The sequence below is a fragment of the Cricetulus griseus genome, chromosome 4 (assembly GCF_003668045.3).
Source record: "Cricetulus griseus strain 17A/GY chromosome 4, alternate assembly CriGri-PICRH-1.0, whole genome shotgun sequence".
NCBI classification, from domain to species: Eukaryota; Metazoa; Chordata; class Mammalia; order Rodentia; family Cricetidae; genus Cricetulus; species Cricetulus griseus.
The window spans coordinates 188,987,458-189,006,653 of NC_048597.1; the positions used below are offsets into that span (position 1 = coordinate 188,987,458).

The 19,196-nt window shown below is 44.8% G+C and overlaps 1 protein-coding gene across 1 annotated transcript in view; it reads left to right on the forward strand.

Annotated features, from left to right (window-relative positions):
- The first annotated feature begins 472 nt into the window (after positions 1-472).
- The window catches only part of Elovl5 (ELOVL fatty acid elongase 5), a 64,825-nt gene continuing 46,101 nt past the window's right edge, over positions 473-19,196 (forward strand). The window contains exon 1 of the mRNA XM_027411107.2: positions 473-625. The gene's annotated coding sequence lies outside the window, so the exon portion shown is untranslated. The remainder of the gene's footprint in view (positions 626-19,196) is intronic.

Genomic DNA, 19,196 nt, shown 5'->3' on the forward strand with positions numbered 1-19,196 from the left:
CCCAACAATGTGTTATCAATCTGTCCAAAAATTACCGTTACAAAGTTCCGAGTGATTTTTGTTGTTGTTGTTGTTGTTGCTTCATCTTGCTCAACCGCACCCAAACCGTGAACTGGGTCCCTTTTAGAATGGTGGCGAAACCTATTAGGTAGGTGGGCACCTGTCAAAATACTCGGCACCAGACCCTGCCCCCCCCCATGCTAAAAATAGTTCAGGGCATCTAGAACTTCACTGTGGCTATTGCGCAGACTCTGCGTCCCACGCAGGCTTATTAGGAAGAAGCCAGAAAACTGCCCTCAGACACGTGAACCACGGGGGAACCAACCCCGGCCTTGGCTGCGCACCGCATCGGATTCTGGAATTTACAATCACGAAAGTTCTATCGCTTCAGGATTGGCTCCAAGGCCGCATGACATCATAGCGCTTGATCCAGCCTCCGGGCCCCGATTGGCTGGCCGCGCCATTGTGACGTCACAGTCAGCCCACGCCGGGGTTGAAGCTGCCGGGCGCCTTCCTCTTGCATCGCGGCTGCTGCTCGCTCCTGTTCCCGCGCCCGCTTGCACATCCTCCTGCTCGCGCGGTCCTGCTACCGCCCGGTGCTCCCCGCCGCCGCTCAGGCCGAGAGGTGAGCCGCTTGCTTTAGGAACTTGGCGGGTGCCGTGGCACCGGGGCGCGGCCGGGCTGCTGGCGCCGTGAGGTCCGAGCTGGCCAGGCGGGGTGGGTGGGGTGGGGTGGGGGACGGCAGGCACCGGGGCCGGGTGAGCATGGGGCGCGGGCCGAGCGGGGCTCTGCCCGGATGCTGTCGCACCTGTTCGTGGGTGGCAGCCACTTTGGCGCGCTGACAGGCGCGGAGATGGCAGGGAGGGATGGCGGCGCGCTAGGATCTTCCGCAGAGCTTTCTCTGGGCGGCAGGCAGGGCTGACGAGCAGGAGCCCGCGCGGGTCCGGGCGGCACCGGGCGTCGGGGCCGCGCGCCAGCCTTTCCTTGCTTTCCCCTCCTTTGCCTCTGCCAGGGACGCTAGCTAGCCGTGACCACTCTGCCTGGGTTTAGCAGCCCTGCTTGCCCCGCGAGGGTGGGGACCCAGGCTCTGCGTTGCAGGCAGCGGCCTGGAGTCTGCGGGTCCATGGAGTGTGCTGCTTGGAGTTTTAGGAAAAGTGCCCTTAATTGTTTCCTTGCCAGCAAGGCTTCCTCTTTCCCTGTCCTTGGGGCGGAGATTGTAACACCAAGAGCGAGAGTTGTTCTTTTTAAATGATCTTGAAGCCCTTCGGGCACCTTTGAACTTGGTAGCGTCCCGCTCAAGATAAGAGTTACGCTTATCTCTAGGCTCCTTGATTGCAAATTTGAAGGATGCATTGGTCGAATTTTCTTAAGGGGAGGGGGTGTTTGAAAGAATACAACGCATGAGTCATTAGCCGGATACCCGAGAGGTGTCTGATAAACTGTGGAGAGCGAGCAGCCTCTCCGCAGCTCCGACTGTCTTTTCTGTTTTTTAATGTCAGGGCCGGTGGCAGGAAGTGTTTCATACGGTTGTACCGAAGGGCCAGTATTGCCTGTTGGTTTTGTAATTTGTTCCTCTAGCCGCTTGGCAGTTCCAACCTGTTGGTTTGTACTTTTGTTGCTTTCAAGTCTCGGGCCACAGCATTTGGGTCAGAATCTACAGACAGCTGGCTTTGCATTAGGTGAACGCACACCTTAGATTTCCATTTATGGTTGGGCACAAATGGACCATTTATCTTATCAGCCCAGGTACTGCCCGCGACCTTGAAAGAAATGCTTCTTTCTTTTGAGATTTTCTCCTGATTATAACATCACTGCCGCAAACTTTTTCTGTGTGTCATCTCATTTGACATCTTCTTTTTGTCTTTCAGTTTCAAAGTGAAGACAAAGGGGGAATGTTACACACTCACAGAATGTAGGGCAAACTTTAAAGAAAAATGAAGGGAAGCGTGGTTGTCGGATTTTTCAAAATAGGTATCTAGTAAGTTCAGACACAAACTGCTTGACACAGTTTCCTTGACAGTAAACCGGGTTGCATGATGCTAATTTATTAGGTGGTTTCAAGAGGCTGTAAATGAAAGAACCAAACTGGGGGCTCTGCTAAATTGTGGTTTGATAAATGCTTCCTTTTACTTTTCTGGGATTAACAGTATTTCTCTTGGCCAGGACCTTAGCCCTTGGATGTCTGCTGTTTGCAGAAGCCTTTTTTCCCCCAGTACTTCCTCCACTGCTATAACCATAATTACTGCTTGTGCTGCCTTAAGAGGTGAAGTACTCATCCTTGTGTTTTATCTCCAACATGAAGTATATACACAAATCAAGGCAAAATTGCTTGTCTTTCAGGAACTGTGACAGAGTAGAGCATATATGTTGCCCTTTTCTCCACCATTTACTATATACACATATATATGTATGTATATTTGATTCTACTTTGGCCTGCCAACTCATGATGATCATAGACCATTACCCCTTAGTTGTCTGTCTTTCCCTGCATACATTCCCTTTCAGGTACAGTTTACTTGTCTGCCCTTCCCCCTTGCCTCTTTCCCTGCCTTTCCTGATGCTGGGAGTTGAACCCAGAATTTCACACATGCTCAGCAAACGCTGCCCCTGAGCTGATCCATCAACCCTGTTTCATGGACTAATGATGAGAGAACCAATTTGCTAAGTATTTCTTTCCACATACCAAGATCTCCTGGGGGATTCTTAACACCCACCCTTTTTGTTTGTTTAAAAATTTAGAACTAAAGCCTACAGGTGTTGGCTTTTCTAAAGTCACACAGCTCTATCTCAAGCAGCATTCCCACTGCTCACCACAACTTTGCTGTTGGATTGTTTGTCTAGGCAGTTATATTTTATTTATGTAATTGTGCTATTTGGTCACTTTTCAAACGCTAACCTTGCGCTTAAAGCACCACCTTAAACCACTGAGGATTAGCAATCTTCTGTTGCTCAAACCTGCCCAAAACATCTTCCTTTATTTATCCTACACTTGATTAGTTTGTTTTAAGACAGGGTCTCGTGTAGTTCAGGCTGGCCTCAGCTTATCGGTTTCTGAGGATGACCTTCAGCTTCTGGTCCTCCTACCTCTGTTTCTTGAGTACTGGGATAGAAAGCTTAGGCTAACACATCTGCTTTGTGTTGGACTGGGCACGGAACCCAGGGCTTCAGCATGCTAGGTAAGCATTCTACCAACCACCTATTGCCCCAATCCACGATTCACTTTTATTAACTTGGAGACTGTCATTATTAGCTGGTTTGTATTAAATGTGTGTGTGGATGGGGTGTTTGGATCCAAAGATGAGTGAAGCAGTTCCTGATTCCAAAGCTCTGGATTTGGCTTCCATGGTGATCCTATTTGTTCACACTTATTTTATATCCAAAAAGGAGTCAGAGGTAGACTTCTGGGACATGTGTCTCCGTGCTTCCTGGCATGACTGTCTGTCAGATACCGCAGTTTCTAGCAATGCTGAATTGCTCAGGATGCTTTTGGTGCAGGAAGCAAAACCCAGTTCAGATAAGCTTAACTTCACACTCCTGTAAAGGCCTTGAAAGCAAGACCTTTGCTCTACTTCACTACAGTCCTCTGAGATACAGCTTCTATCCTTGGGCTCATTTTGCAACATGACTGCCAGCAACTGTCCGGATCCCCCCTTGAGGTGTCTGACTTATGCCTTGGCCGCTTTAAGCAATAACTGAGAAGAACCTGATAACCTGATATTCATCCCAACAGTGGGTTGACTCTTGCCTTACCTAACTGGCTGCTGTACCTTCAGGGAGGACTTGCATTAATACCAGCATGTCGAAAATAAGTCAGAGAAAGTTTGGAGAGTGAACAAGTGTGGAATCATTGGGCAAGAAGGAAGTGCAGGTGACTGAAGGTGGTAGAGACAGCACAAATACAACATTAGTCTGGCTTTGCTATAATGACAAATAACTTAGTTACTGGATTGTTGTGTCAGACAGCTAGATCACGTCCTGAGAATGAACCTCAGGCCTTATTAATTCATACCAGAGCGTTCTCACTTAATAATAAGATGCTCAGAGCTGGAGAAATGGCTCAGTGGTTATGAGCACTGGCTGTTCTTTTGCAGGACCTGGGTTCAAGTCCCAGCACCCACATGGCAGCTCACAACTGGATGTAACTCCAGTTCCCAGGGACCTGACACCCTCATGTAGGCAAGACACCCATGCACATAAGTTAAAAAGAAAAAAAAAAAATAAGGTGCTTGGTTTAGATACTTGTCCGAGGTCCCAACTCATGCAGCCTAGATGTTTCTGATGCCGAATCCTGATTTCTCTCCTGAGATGGTTGGTAACAGAATGCTTCAAGGTGGTTTTTTGGTTTGTTTGTTTTTAAACTAGAAAGAGTACATTGAGTGCTGTGCTTCAGAAATAGGAATCTTGTCAGCATGTATAGAGTGGATTCACTAGGATGGAGGCTCGGGATGTGGAGAGGTAACAGTTTGCCTTACCTCACATAATGGTGCATGTGACAGACTAAAAAAAAACACAGGCTTGGGATGCATACACATGCTAACAGTGTTACTGTGAAAAGGCGCATGTGTTTCAGCATGGGTGTGTAGAAATGACTGCATGGTTCCTTATCTTCACATGCCACCAAACATGAGAAATTGGCTGTGGGCCTTGGTCTCTGTCTCTTCCTTTAAAAACGAAAGGAACAAACGTTTCTTAGTTTCCTTTTTGCCAAGAATAAACCCTTTGTTTCTGTTTGGCAGTGGATGGAGAATGAAGATTGGATCTGTGAGGTCTTAGAAAGGCATTACAACTGGTGGTAAATTGCACTCGTGGAAGCAAACTGCTGCTTTGTCTTCTGGAGCTTGAAGCATTACTCTAGGAGATGGTTCAGCCTAGTGAAGCAAATAGTTAAGGAAACACATCTGATCATATGTTGCGTTTGTGTGATAGGACCCTATCTGCCAGTCCCTGATCTCAACCATAAATGTTACATCACCTAACTTTTGGCATGTTTTTCCCATGGGAACATTTTTACTTGACTTGTAGTCATCTACATTAAATATTGTGTGATCCCTGGGTTTAAAACGGTCCTACTTGGTGAGTTTTTAGAGGTTTAGACTCCTGGTTAGGGAGCTGGCTTCCCCTTGCAAGCCTGAGGACCCGAGTTGGATACTCAGCACCTGTAGCTGGGCATTGGAGTAGGGGCAGGGCTATTTACTCATAGCATTGGGGAGACATTGGTTGGCTGGTCCCTGGGGCACCCTGACCATACAGCCTTGATGACTTGGAAAGTTATAGACCAATGAGAGACCCTGTTGTGCCCCTACCCCTAAAGGAGGGCACCTGAGGAAAATGGTATAATGATGTTGTCTGGCTTCCACAAGCCCACAGGGGCACAAAAAAAAAAAAAAAAAAAAAAAAAAAAAAAAAAAAAAAAAGACTAAAGTCCTGTCTTTCCTGTCCTTTCCTTCCCTTCTTGTGTTTGAAGTTCAGTTGTAATTATTTCAGGAACTAAGGGATACACACCCTAGTACTCCTTATTGAGAGTTAGACTTAATGCGTTTGGTTTAACATCTCACATTGTTTGAGGTTCAGGACATAGCTTGTTTTTTTTTTTGTTTGGAGATTTTCAGTGTTGATTCTGTCTTGCTTTTTCTAACTAGAATAGCCATTTTTCTAGAAACATACTTGTGATTTTTAGTATATTCTTAGATGCCATATGAGGCTAGAAGTCCCCACACATGCTAGTTATGGTTTCTTCTGGTTGGTTACACCATTGCCCTTTCCTTTTCCCCTGGTTAACACTTCTTGTTACTAACTTTAGGAAGCCATTTTGAACAGGCTTCATTGGAACCATACTGAGGAATTGGCCAGGGAGGCAAGAGTGCTGTTCCCTCTTTGTCTTGGTACAGTAAATGCTGTGACAAAGTGATTGTTATGAATTCTCCTTCCTTAAAGAATATTCTCTGGGTACCAAATTCAATAATTACTCATTTGTTTCTCTGGGATTTCAGCAATATGTTATGTCCCCAGGGCTAGTGTTCAAGGCACACCTGCTTCTTTGGAGAAGAAGCAAATTAATATTTACAGAGGTTGCTGACACCTCAGGCAGCTCTTGGTTAGTTGATTTGCACAATTGAAAATTAGCACTTGCTTCTGACCAAACTTAGGAATATCAATATTATATGATCAGTGGTGTATCTTGTATACACCTAAGAAGGAAGCTGTAGGAAGCATTTGCGTTAGCGGCTGTTGTGAAATGTTACTTTAAGGTGTGTTACATTTGTTTATGTTGTGGAACATTTGTTTAATGATGCAAAGATGTGTTGCACTCTTCTATGTTGCATTGTCTGTCTAAAACACCTGATTGTTCTAGTAAAGAGCTGAAGGACCAATAGCAAGACAGAAGAAAGGATAGGTGGGGCTGGCAGGCAGAGAGAATAAATAGAAGAAGAAGAGAGAAAGCAATGAGGAGCAAGAAAAAGGAGGTATCCAGGAGCCAGCCACCCAGCTACCCAGCAAGCCACAGAGTAAGAAGTCAAGAAAGGTATATTGAATAGAGAAAGATAAAAGCCCAGGCAAATGGTAGATGGGATAATTTAAGAAAAGCTGGCTAGAAATGATCCAAGCTAAGGCTGGGCATTCATAAGAAAGAATAATCGTATATTTATTTGGGAGCTGGGTGGCAGGCCGCCAAAGAGCAGAGAAAGGAGTAAAAAAACAGCCAACAGTCGGTCGGGCGTTGGTGGCGCACTCGGGAGGCAGAGGCAGGTGGATCTCTGTGAGTTCGAGACCAGCCTGGTCTATAAGAGCTAGTTCCAGGACAGTCTCCAAAGCCACAGAGAAAACCTGTCTCCAAAAAAAAAAAAAAAAAAAAAAAAAAAAAAGAAAAAGAAAACAGCCAACAGTGACTTCCAAGTTAGCAGCCACACACCTATGTAGGGTTCTACACTTATCAAAGTGTGGCCTGTGGCAGGTAAGTTATGATCCCAGTTTGTGTAGAGAGCTTGGATAATAACTGCATCCACTTTGAATGGAGTTGGAAGCATCAGAATTATGTAGGATATTGGCTGGTTAGTGCAGTAAAGGATGCTTGGAGCATTGTTTATAATAGTTTATAATAGCAACAGATTAGAAGAGCCAGTAGGGCAGATGTCCTGTAGCGGAATAAATTGTGCCATAGCTTAGCAAGGGAATACCCCGTTTGGTTTGTGCTAAATGGAGTTGGTTTTTACCATAAGCTCAGTATAAATGAAGTCATTTTCAGCTCACTGAACCTTGTAAGGTAAGAACCTGAGTTCCACAGAAGAGAAATAAGGTTCAGGAATGTTCCTTGGCTCTTTAAAGCTCCAGGGTTCGTTGAGCCAGGTCTCAAGCCTGCAAGGGTGCTGCAGTCTTCAAGGTCTTTGAGCAGTGCTCTGGCCTCTAAGACCCAGTCACTTGGATGGGCAGCTCTGCTTCAGAAGGCAAGCTGAGGTCATAGCCATCACATTCCGGCAGGTTGGTGACAGCATAAAGCTCTTGTTGACAGTAACTAAGCAAAGCTTTAGAAGTGGACAGGGAATAACAGCACTTGTGGTCAGGGCTAAAGAGGGTGGCCTTTCATTTCTTGTTCCTTTTTTAGATATTCTGATCTGAAGGCTCCTCGTTTGTGTAATCAGAGTGCGGCACGGGGCAGCGCCTCAGTGGTAGAGCATGTGCTTCCGTGTACTCAAGGCCCTAGTTCTGTCTCAGTACTCAGGGGGAAAGAAAAAGAAAACAAAAGGAGTGCAGACACAGGGCTCACTGGTGTAAGAAACCTGTGTTGAGAAGCCTAGTCTCCTGTTGTCTGGCCTAGGGAATCCAGCGTTGATGTCCTGATGTGGCCTTGCTCCATTATACAAGGTGTAATGCCTGAGAGGTGTGTGCTGCACTGGGTAGGAAAGGCACCCAGAGTCCCCAGGGAGCATCCTCTCAGTGCCCTAGGAGTGGACATGTAAGCCATGAGCGCTTTGAGAACACTAGGTCATTCTGCTACCGGCACCATTAGACTGCTGTGCTGAGCCGGTGTTTCAGCCTCAGCACCCTTTTCCCCCTCAGTTTTCTTGGGATCCCTCCATCTTCTCAGCCAAGTCTTCCTCCAGGTGAGTATTGAGGCACTAAGTTTGATAGGACTGTGATGACTTGAAAGTACCATGGTTCTGAAAATAAAATCACAGGTCATATGATGGCTTATATATTAGCAAGGGATCTGGTAATAAAACCATTGTGACCTTGGCCACATTCTGCAGAAGAGATGAATACATGAATACTATTATGTCCGTGTTTGCTTTTCTTTTCTTTTTTTCTTTCTTTCTTTCTTTTTTTTTAAGTACCACATTGCAGCATGCTTTGAAAGGTATTCTGTACATTTCGGTTGTACTTCATTCACCCCCACACTTTATTATAATAATAGTTATGAGATAGATGTTTAGCTGGGTTTTAACAAGGCAGTATGTTTTCATATTACATGCCTTAGGTTGCACAGGCTCAAATGGAAACCTTTTAAGTCATTCGCTGTGGAGGGGTTGTAGAACTCTGGTCCAGCCCTCCTCTCTTAATTTTAACTTGGACTGCAGTACAGCCTTTGTGTGCTTTGTACGAATTAGCTTGGAGGACATTATAATTTATTTTGAATATTCAACGTAATCACATCAGCCATGAGACTGCAATCAGATAGGAATTTTAAGTAGCTACCCGGAGAAGAAAATATTGCTTAGAAGCCTCTTGAAAATTGGTCTCCCAGCTATTTGCAATTGTAGCCTGTTGGTTTAGCAGGTTCAAGTGTGACTGAGGAGGAGCCCAGTCTGAGCCCAGCCACTAAGGCAGCTGCTGAAAGGAGACAAGTGGAGTTATCTTGATGTCAGTTGACTGTCTTGGCTGTTGTCTTCTGTTGGAGTGCTCTTCTTACAAGAACATAGTTGCTCTTTAGCTATATCAGGACCTTCATGTCCCTAGAAGTATAGTGGATACTGTAGTGGCTTCATTTTCAAATCAAGTAGTAGTAGTTTGGAGTGGGCTTAGTGATCCCAAAGGAGGTTGGCTGTGACTGGAGAACACCAAGCCCCCCCCCCACACACACACACCCGCCTTTTGGTGGCACTAGAATTGAATCCAGGACCTAAGTCACATATGCAAGGTAGCTGCTCTTGTGTCCTGTTTTTTGAGAGTCTCATCCATGGCCCAAGGTAGCCTGGAACTCACGTGACTCCACTTGGTGGCAGGCTCTTTTATCCTGCTTCCACTTCCCAGGTGTTGAAATTTCAGGTATGGGTGTACCACTGTGCCCTAACCCACATACTTGCTTTTCATGGAGCTGTAGAACAGAAGTTGAACTTTCCGAGGCTTTGAGAAATTGGGCTGATGTAATTTAAAGGTAAACATTTGTAGATACTCCCACAGCTGATCTGTTGGTGGGTATCAATGCTTCTGTTCCCTCACTGAATGATCCTCTCAGCTGTCGAATTTCTAGTCCACCTCTTTCTCCTGCACTCCAGACTCCTAACTTCTCTAAGTCTAGGTGGCTGTCCTCACAAATTCTGCTCTTGTACAGTGTGGTAGCACTATCAGTCTGTACTGATTTGCCTAAGCCATGAAACTAGAAGCAAGCCTTCCATCAGCCACCCTCACTTCACCTATGGCTATCAGTCCCCGGGTATGGTCCACTCAGTCCTGCCCTGCCCTGTCCTGTCGGCTGCTTGGCTTTCTCAGCACATTTAGTTCTTAGATGCCTGCAGTTTCTCTGCCTCCTTTCTGTCCCCCTTGTATTGTTTGCCAAAGTGGCTTTCTGACATGTCATTAGGATCATTTTAGTCTGGCCCAAAGGCCTCCCCAGGCCCATCCTCCGACCCTGTGGCCTGCATGTACCTTTTAATCTGGACACTTATGACTTTTTATGTTCACTTGCTCCTTTCTCTGCTTCATGTTTTATTTGGATAGTTTCCTCATTAATGTCTGTGTCCATTCCCACTACTTTTAAGGCAAAGAAAGCAAAATGATAGCAGAAAAGCCTTGTTTTCCATAGCACAAAAACCTTACCTCTTTTGTTTCTTCTGGCTAAATTGTGTGTTCTGACCTCTTCTTGGCTGTTTGGCCCAACATTTTAACCTCTGTGTGTTGGCTCAGTTTTCTCTTAAAATGAGAATGGCCAGTAGTTTTCTTCTCACAGTTGCTCAGAATCTGCCTGGCAAGACTCTCTCTCTCTCTCTCTCTCTCTCTCTCTCTCTCTCTCTCTCTCTCTCTCTCTCTCTGTTTTCAGAACCTGTGTGCTTTCTGGGTGTAGTGTAGATATCCAGCAAATATTTGCATAATAAACATTTCTCCCAAGTGTCCTTCAGATGTGTGCTCGAGACTGCACGTGGCTGTGTGATGCTGGTGAGATCCCTGAGAACCCTGAGCTACATGATACTTGACAGTAGAGGAGCCCACCTGATCAGAGGACTGGGGCCTATCTCCAGGCCAAGAGGTAGAACAGCAGCAGCTCTCAGACCAAACTAATCACTAGACATTCATCTCACCTGCCTAGGACCAGGGGTGATGAGTGCTATTTTAAAGGTGTTGTTTATTTGCATATCACATTGTATGCTTCAAGGTGGAATGTACCTGCAATAGAACAGTCTGGTGGCACTATTCCCAAAGGAGGAATAAAGTCAACACCAGTATCTAAGTACTGAAAGTATCTATCATTAAAATAATAGTGGACTTGACACTCTTTTTAATCTTATTTTGGTTAGCACCATGCCCAGGTTAAAGGTGGACAGAGTTGGGTTAAGTAGCCACAAGGCTACCCAATTGATCATGCACATTCACTCATTATAGCATGGTTCTACCATCTGAGGAACATGGGTCCTAGCTGGGTATGGTAGTGCACATTTCTAATCCCAGCACTGGGAGGCAAGGGCAGGTGGATCTCGAGTTTGAGGCCAGCCTGGTCTGTGTAGTGAATTCTATCTAGATCAGTCCGAGTCTGATGGAGGACACTGGCAGAATTAACATAATGGTGAGGACAGGGTAGGGTGGTGTAGACAGTCAGGGGACAGTCAAGGGTACTTTCATCAGATTGGAAAGCCAGGATGATGCAGGAATCGGGCTGATGGAAAGAGGAAATGGGCATGCTCTTTGGGGATGGAGAGGCATGTGAGAGTCAGGAGAAACAACCATGGAGCAGGAAACTGTCCTGTGGGCTCTGGGGTCACCCTGAGGAATCCGAATATTTTCCTACGAGATTTCAACTTGGTTTGAGCAAACATGATGGTGGGACCGCGCATTTGAGGGGGATTGCGTAAATACAGTAAAGACGATAGCTTCAGGGAGCCAGTAGCTTCGGTGGACGTAAATAAAGTCTTAAAAATCTATAGAATTTAGGGATTAGGGAAGAATTTAGAAATGTCTGGTCTGTTGTAGTTTACCTGGGCTGGAAGCCTGAGTTTTCATAGAAATTAAAATAGAGCAATAAGGAACACTGTTTCTCTAAGCCTCTTTTATGTGGACACTGGTATTTTTGTTGTATTAATTTCTATCTTTGATCATACCTCCACCTCTTCCCAGGCCAGCCTCACTACATCCCTGAGTGCACTTAGTGCCCACGAGATAAAGAACTGACCTTCCTCCCTTCCTGGCAGCCATCAACTACAGTATCTCAGCTTGGAGTTGGGGCTTCATGGTCTCCCACCACTCACCCTGGAATGTTGACTGGCTTGATCTCATTCAGGCAGCCACAGTTGTGTGGGTTCATGGCCTTATGTCCAGAAGATACTGTTTTATAGCCTTCCAACTCTGACTCTTAGGATGGTTGCATTTCCTCACCTGTGATGTTCTTTGAGGGAGAGGTGATTTAGATGTTCTGTTGAGGACTTATTCTCTACTTTGATCAGTCTGGTTCTCTGTATTTAATCTCCATTCGTTACAAAAAGAGACTTCCCCAATGAGGGGTGAGGGCTGTGTTAATCGCAGTGGTCCAGAAGTGATCCTAGCTGCTAGAGCAGGGTCCTAGGCTGGTTTGTTTAAAATAAAATAAAAATGTGAGGAGGTCAGGGGAGAGGGCTTATGGATCTCAGGCTGTCACCCACTGAGCTATTCTCTGGCCCCTACTTGGTGTTTTTGAAATTGGGTCTCTATGTAGTCCAGGCTGGCCTGGAACTCCTAGAATCCTCCTGCCTCAGCCTAGGATTTATATGAATCTACCACTTGCAGCTTTTGTGGGATTTTAAAGAAGCATATTTCATTTCTGGCATGGAGACTTAGATAGATGTAGGAGGTGGGTGTCTTTTCATCTGAATCTTAAGAGCTCAGAATAACTTGGAGAGAATAGTGGTGAGGGCCTACTGTGTGGAGCACCTACTGTGAGGGTCTGCTCTGTAGATGGCCTATTACGTGGAGGGTCTGTCTACTCTGTAGAGGGCCTACTGTGGAGAGCAGCATGTGAGAGTGTGCCCTTAATTCTATGCTGTAGTGATACTGGGTCCCTCCAGGGAGAGTCATTCTTGAAAACCAGGATCTGACAGCACTAGCTGTAGGGCAACTTCAACGTTTTTCAGAGTTGACTGATTTCATTGTATCATCATCCATCCTGAGAATCCTGGGCTTTGCATAAATACATAGTACAAAATGGCAGAAGTTAATTGAGGACCACTTTGGAAAATGTTGGAAATCTGTCCTAATCCCAAGCCACAATTCATTTCAGCAATTTTTGGTTATGGTTTTAATGAAATCCATGTCAGCAGCTTCAACAACAGTTTTAAAAATTGAATGTATTAAAGCCATAGACTCCAAAGATGCACTAGTATTTACATGCTGAGGAATGATAGTGGGAAAATATTAAACGTCTTTGTTTTTTCATAAGTAAATTATTCGTTTCTGTAAGAGCAGAGGACTGTGCAGCAGAAACGTAGTTTGTAGTCAGTCATTGGTTGAGGTTGTCAGTCATGATGGTGTGGGCTGTGCAGCCTTCAGCATGTGTGTTCAGAACCAAGGCTGCAGGGAAGGGTCATAGAGCAAGGGGCAGGGGGTTGGACAGAAGCACCTTGGACTCATTACACATTGAATTGGAATTAACTGTTGGTCATCATGTATTCAGAAGCCTTTTACTGATACCAACTTTTTCATGACTCCAGTATTCAGTATGTGACCTCTAGTTTAAGAAGGTGGGTCATAGCAAAAACTTAAGTCGGTCACTCAGCGTGGCTAACATGAGATGTGTGGGGCGGTTGCCATTGTTTTGAGACATACAATTCCACAGTAAACAGTTATAGAAGGAGTGAATGCTTGTTGTGATAGATGATTGTATATTCGATAACCACCCCTCCTTACTAGTTGTTTAGTCTAAATTATGTTTGTTGTAATTTACAGTATAGCCCTCCTTTTTTTTTAAATAGATATTTTTGAAAGTTTTATTTATTCCCTGAGAATAGTATAGAGCCCAGAGTGCTGAAATCTTTGTCAGATCTCAAAGATGACTGCTTTCAGACTTTATCAAGCCTGGTCATGGGACAGCAGTGCCCTCCTGACTCATAGAAAACTGTGTGTTGTCTGCCTCCTGCAGCAGCTCCAGCCATTGTTCACACTAGGGAGGAGAAGCAGGGGCCTCGGGCTTGGCTTTGCTGAGTGTTCAGTAGCTTCACCTCTTCTGTCCCGCTCTGCATTGCCCATGAATCGTGAAGGCCAGAACATGCTTTGACTGAAGATCTGTGCCCTGGATGAGGTCCTGTCTTTGTTCAGTTCTGCCACTTGGGTTCTGCCACTTGGGTTCCACACCCATTTTTCCAGTCTTGAGCCCATTGTTATCTCTAGGAGAATGTGTACACTGGCTCATCTACCTCAAGGGCCTGGCTTTCCTGCCCCATGGCAGGGATGGGGGATGTCTCCTACCCGCCTTCCCTCCTTAACTCTGTTCCTCCTTTCCTCCCTCCTTCCTTCTGTTTCTCCCCCTCCCTCCCTTCAAGGTCTCACTGTGTAGCGCTGGTGGCTTTCCTGGAATTCTAGACCAGACTGGCCTTGAATTCACAGAGCTCTCCTTGTCTGTATATCCCAACTGCTGAGGTCAAAGGTATGCACAGTAATGCCTGGCCCGAGTCTCGCTCATTACAATTGTTCCTCTTAGATTTTTGAGTCAGCCTGGACTCTTACTTCCTGGTCTCTGTTGGTTATGCCTTTAACCTATGCCTGAAACACCCTGTCTTCCCTCTGTCTGCTAGCTGTCCAATTTCCCTAAGCTCTCATTTTAGGATGTCACCTTTTCCAGGGGGCACCCCACACCCCAGTCTCCTAAGTGTCTCCAAAGTGTTGTTTTGCTTGACTCCCCATCCTCAGCCAAACATACCATAATCTTGAGTTAGTTAAACACATACAGAAATCAGGCTCCACAAGAGCAGAGCTGCCCCCACCCCATGACAGCAGACCTCTGATCTCAAAATACTACTTCTTTCTTTTGCCTCACAAGCCAGATGCATCCTCACTAGCATCTACATCCGTGGTTCTCAACCTTCCTAATGCTTCAACCCTTTAATACACAGTTCCTCATGTTGTGGTGACCCCCCCACCCATTAAATTATCTCATTGTTACTTTGTAGCTGTGATTTTCCTACTGTTATGACTCATGTATATCTGATATGCATTCCCCAAAGGGGTCATGACCCACAGGTTGAGAATGCTCTAAATCCTGCCCTATCTCTGACCAGGGAGAAATTGCCTGTTCCCTTCACTGTGACCAGAAAGCACTCGAAAAAAATAAGATTACAGCTTACCATTTGTGGTGAACATACTGTCTGTAGACAGACCAAATTACAGATGTTCTGAGCCTTTTAGTCAGTGGCTTTGCAGGCTGCATGGATTTGACTGTAGCCTGTGAAATCTAATGCCTACATTTAAAGGCTGGCCTGACCTTCACCCCCACCCCCCAGTGAAGGTTCTTGCTCATCCCTCTCAAATGATCTTAAAAATGTGTCCTTGCTGGTGGAAGGAGCCGACTCCTCTCTTTCAGGTGCTTTTTGCATGTGTCTTCACTTCTCCTGGGTCAGTTGCAATTCTCACCTATGATTCCTGGACATGCACTTGGCCCTTCATCCTGGCCCTCCCCAGCTCCTTAAAGGACTCAGCCTGTGCTCTGGGGCAACTGACCCAAGTCTGGCAGAGGTAGCTGGTCTGCCTGCCTTTGTACTCAATCCGGCCTCGGAAGACCCTGGTCCTGCAGCCCTTCCTGCTGATAGACATCTTGAGCCTGCAAATGCAGCTGCTGTAGTGGGCCAGCCAAAGCCACTGGAGGTCTGAGAGAAAAGCCTGTGTTGCTTAGAGACTAGGCCACATCTGCATCTTGGCCTCACTTCTGATGGCAGTACCCCTATTTTTAAATAAGAAAGTAAGTAAATGTAACTTAATTAGTAAGTTAAAATAAAAGTGGGAGTTCTATGGCTCTTTGCTGCTCGTGTTCAGTGAGCATGCAGGGTTTTCCCAGAAGCCACCCTGGCTTTGGTTGTTCTCTCTCGGAATAGCTCAAGGTCCCAGACTCTGCCCTCTGGGCTCCATGTTATTGAACCTTAGCAGTGGAATCGTGGAGGAAAGAACTCGCACAGCTTGATGACTTGTGCAAGAAGGAAATGGATGCTACTTGTTACAACATTTCCACATCTGCTTTTACATTCTTGGTGTCTAAATCCCTTTGTTTTTCATAATTGAGTTGATGTGGTGATTAAAGCTTCAGTGTTCCCCAAGAAATGGGGGAGGAAACTGTTTTAGAGCAACTTTAGAGCATTTTGGCATTAGAGCTTATTTTCTCTGGCACCACATTGCCTTTCTATCTATCTGGAGATGTTCTTAATAAAGTAGTTGCATATGCCACACATGAAAATCACTTTAATTACAATCATCTTTACTTCTGTTGCATTCTCCAGAGAGGGAAATAGGATTGAAATGAGAGCAAGTTCATTTTCAGGCGTCAAGCCAAACTTTCTGCTCTCTCTTTGCCTTTTGGCTTACTTAAATAAGATTTCTATGTTGCAGACAGTGGGCTGTCATTTACAGTAATCAGTATCCCCATGAGACAGATCCCCCCAAGACATGCTGCAAGCATAGCCAGGCTGAGCTAGGATGCGGAGAGGGCCTGCCCTTCACTGCTAGTATTGTTCCTGTGAACAGTCGAGACTTTTCAAAATCATTGTTTTCCCTTACTATGATAATGTACCTGGCTAATAGGCATCGCTGTAATATTTTCCAAGCTAAGAAAGCAAAGAGAAAACATCTTGTGTTGAGAAACTCGCAGATGTCTGCTTTGTGGCTGTGCTCTGTTGGTAAACGTCCTGAGCTCTTGCTCATAACACAAGGCATGTGCTGTGCCGGCACGGCAGGGAGTGTGTGCACTTGGATGCACGGTGTTTTGCTCTCATGACACTGCAGTCTTGCAAAGGAAGACACTGCCAAACCACGATAGGCATGCTCGGGGACATGAAATGTCACTTGCAAATTCTGACTTTGGAAAGGACAGTTGTGTACTTTGCCCCATCTTCTTCACTTCTGTTTGTTTTTCCTTCTTCCTTTCTCTCTTCCCCTCTCTCCCTCTCCCTCCCTCCCTTGTCCCCATCTCTTCCTTCTCTTCCTCCCCCTACATTCCCCCTTCCTTCTCCATGTATATGTTTGACTGTGAGCGCTTCATGTATGCAGCAGTTAGTAAGTGAATACATTCTTTGTAAAATTAAGTTAGCATACAAAGTAATGTGTTTTAGTGTAGCATTTTCTTTCTTTATTGGTTTTTCCAGACAGGATTTCCCTGTGTAGCCCTGGCTATTCTGGAACTCTCTCTAATGATCAGGCTGGACTCAAAATCAGAGATCTTGCCTCTGTTTCCCAAGTGCTAGGATCAAAGCTTTGCACCACCAACACCTGGCATTCTAGCATTTTCTTTTATGCGCGTCTCTGTACTGTTTTCTTCCTCATCCTCCATTGGATTCTCTTTGCAGTGACAGCTAATGTGACTTAGCTCAGGGAATCATCACCCAAGAATGTCCTAACTCACAAGAGTTGGTGATATTTTGACTAAAAATAACTTTCAGCTTTTATGCCCACACAGCAATGTCAAAATCAGCCTGCTGTTGTTTGGTTGATGATATTGAATGTTTCTCAATCCCATGTGTGTAACTTGAGACAGTAGGGAACTGGCAAGAGTGCGGTTCTCTTTAATTGTACCTTTAATTGTAATGTTTAAGTTCTATTATTGATGACTTCAATAGTTAATAAATTTACTAAAGTAATCCTTTTGAAAACCAAGTTATCAAAAAATCATTCTTGGGGGCTTAAGAATGGCTGAGTAGTTGGGATCACTTGGTGTTTCTCCAGGGGACTAGGGTTTGGTTTCCAGCAGTCAGGTGAGGCAGCTCACAACAGCCTCTGAGTTCAGCTGCAGGGGATCCAGAGCCCTCTTCTGGCTTCTGTAGGCACACACAGACCCCTTCCCCCCTGTGCCTACAAAGACCCACACACACACAAATAATCAAATAAACCTTAGAAGAACCCTCATTCTTTCTTTTTTTGGGGTATGTGTGAATATTTTAAGTTTAGAAAGTAAATTTTCGGTATCTTGGAAATAAAACTTTGGGGGAAGGAATCTGCATAGCTCCTGTTACAGTAACTATAAACTTTTAGACCCCATTACATATTCTTTAAAGAACTACGGAGTTTCATAGAGCTTTATTGTATTTGGATTACATCTATTGATGTTAAGCCTGTCATATAACTGGATTTTTAGGTAATATTTTTCTCGTTACCTGACAGCATAAACAACCTCTTTGTGGAAAATGTGCTTTATTAGTACAAACCAGAAAACTTGATGTTTCTGCCCCTCTGAGTCTGCTGCATCCAGTAGGTTCAGATCTCACATGTGTAGTCTCTGGTGAGAGGGAGATGGGGAAGGAACCTTTGAGTATTACAAAAACAGTTTATTATCCGACTGGACTGCATCTTTTGTAGAGGGATTCTCAACATGCAGTCCAGTTGCCCCTATTAACTATTACAAAAAACTATTATTGCCCTCATTTCCTCTGCTTAAGGTTCTTTTTTTAATAGCTTTTTTATTTGCTCACTTTTAAAATATTTGTTTATTTTATGCATATGAGTGACCTGTCTTCATGCACACCAATAGGAATCAGATCCATTACAGATGGCTATGAGCCACCTTGTGGTTGCTGGAAATTGAACTCAGAACCTCTGCAAAAACAGTCGGTGCCCTTAACCACTGACCCATTTCTCCATCCCCTCTCCCCACTTAAGATTCTTGATGTATGCCTCAGGGTATGTGTGTATCCCCCCTCCACATTTAACCTTCATCGGGTGGACAGCCATTTTGGATTTGATCACATGAATATGTCTGTAGAATACCCTACTTAGGTAGCGTAAGATTCACTGCTAATTTGTTCACAATACTGGTTGTTGGGGCAAGTGCTGGAAAATCTGATCAGAAAGGAGCAAATAAGATTGAAGTCATGATGTATGTGTGTTGAGGTGTACTTTTTAATCCCAGCACTCAGGATGCAGAGGTAGGTGGATCTCTGTGAGTTTGAGGCCAGCCAGGGCTACATAAAGAAACCATGTCTAAAAGCCAGAAAGAGATTAATGTCATTTTAGCAGTAAAAGTTGTTTATTTATTTATTGGTTTTTTGAGACAGGGTTTCTCTGTGTAGTTTTGGAGCCTATCCTGGCACTCCTGACTGCCTCTGCCTCCCAAGTGCTGGGATTAAAGGCGTGCACCACCAATGCCTGGCCTTATTTTTTATTTTTTAATTTATCCCTTCCCATGGACTATCTTTGCTTTATAATCTTTGGACCTTAAAAGTTGGCTGAACATCACTTTAAAAATACATAATTTCATTTTTATTCAGGTTTGGTGTCTTTCACTGTTGATGTTGGAGAATGCCTTTGTTTTAATACAAAAGTGCTGTAGCATGTCCCATTGATCTTGTTTTGTGTAACTATTTAACCCTTAACTCCCTGTGTTGCAGGGAATTTGTATTTTACAATGTGTAGTCTCTGGATCCTATTCATTCTATTTCTAGTTACTAGCTTTTCTGTTGGTTTTATTTATACTGTCCAGTGTAGTAGTAGGTAGTCATCAGCTACCTGTCACCAAGACTTGAAGTGACTAATGTACCTGAGGAACTGAATAAAGTTTTACTTTTACTTTTAATGATTGTATTATTTTTGAGACAGGTCTGCCTGCCTCT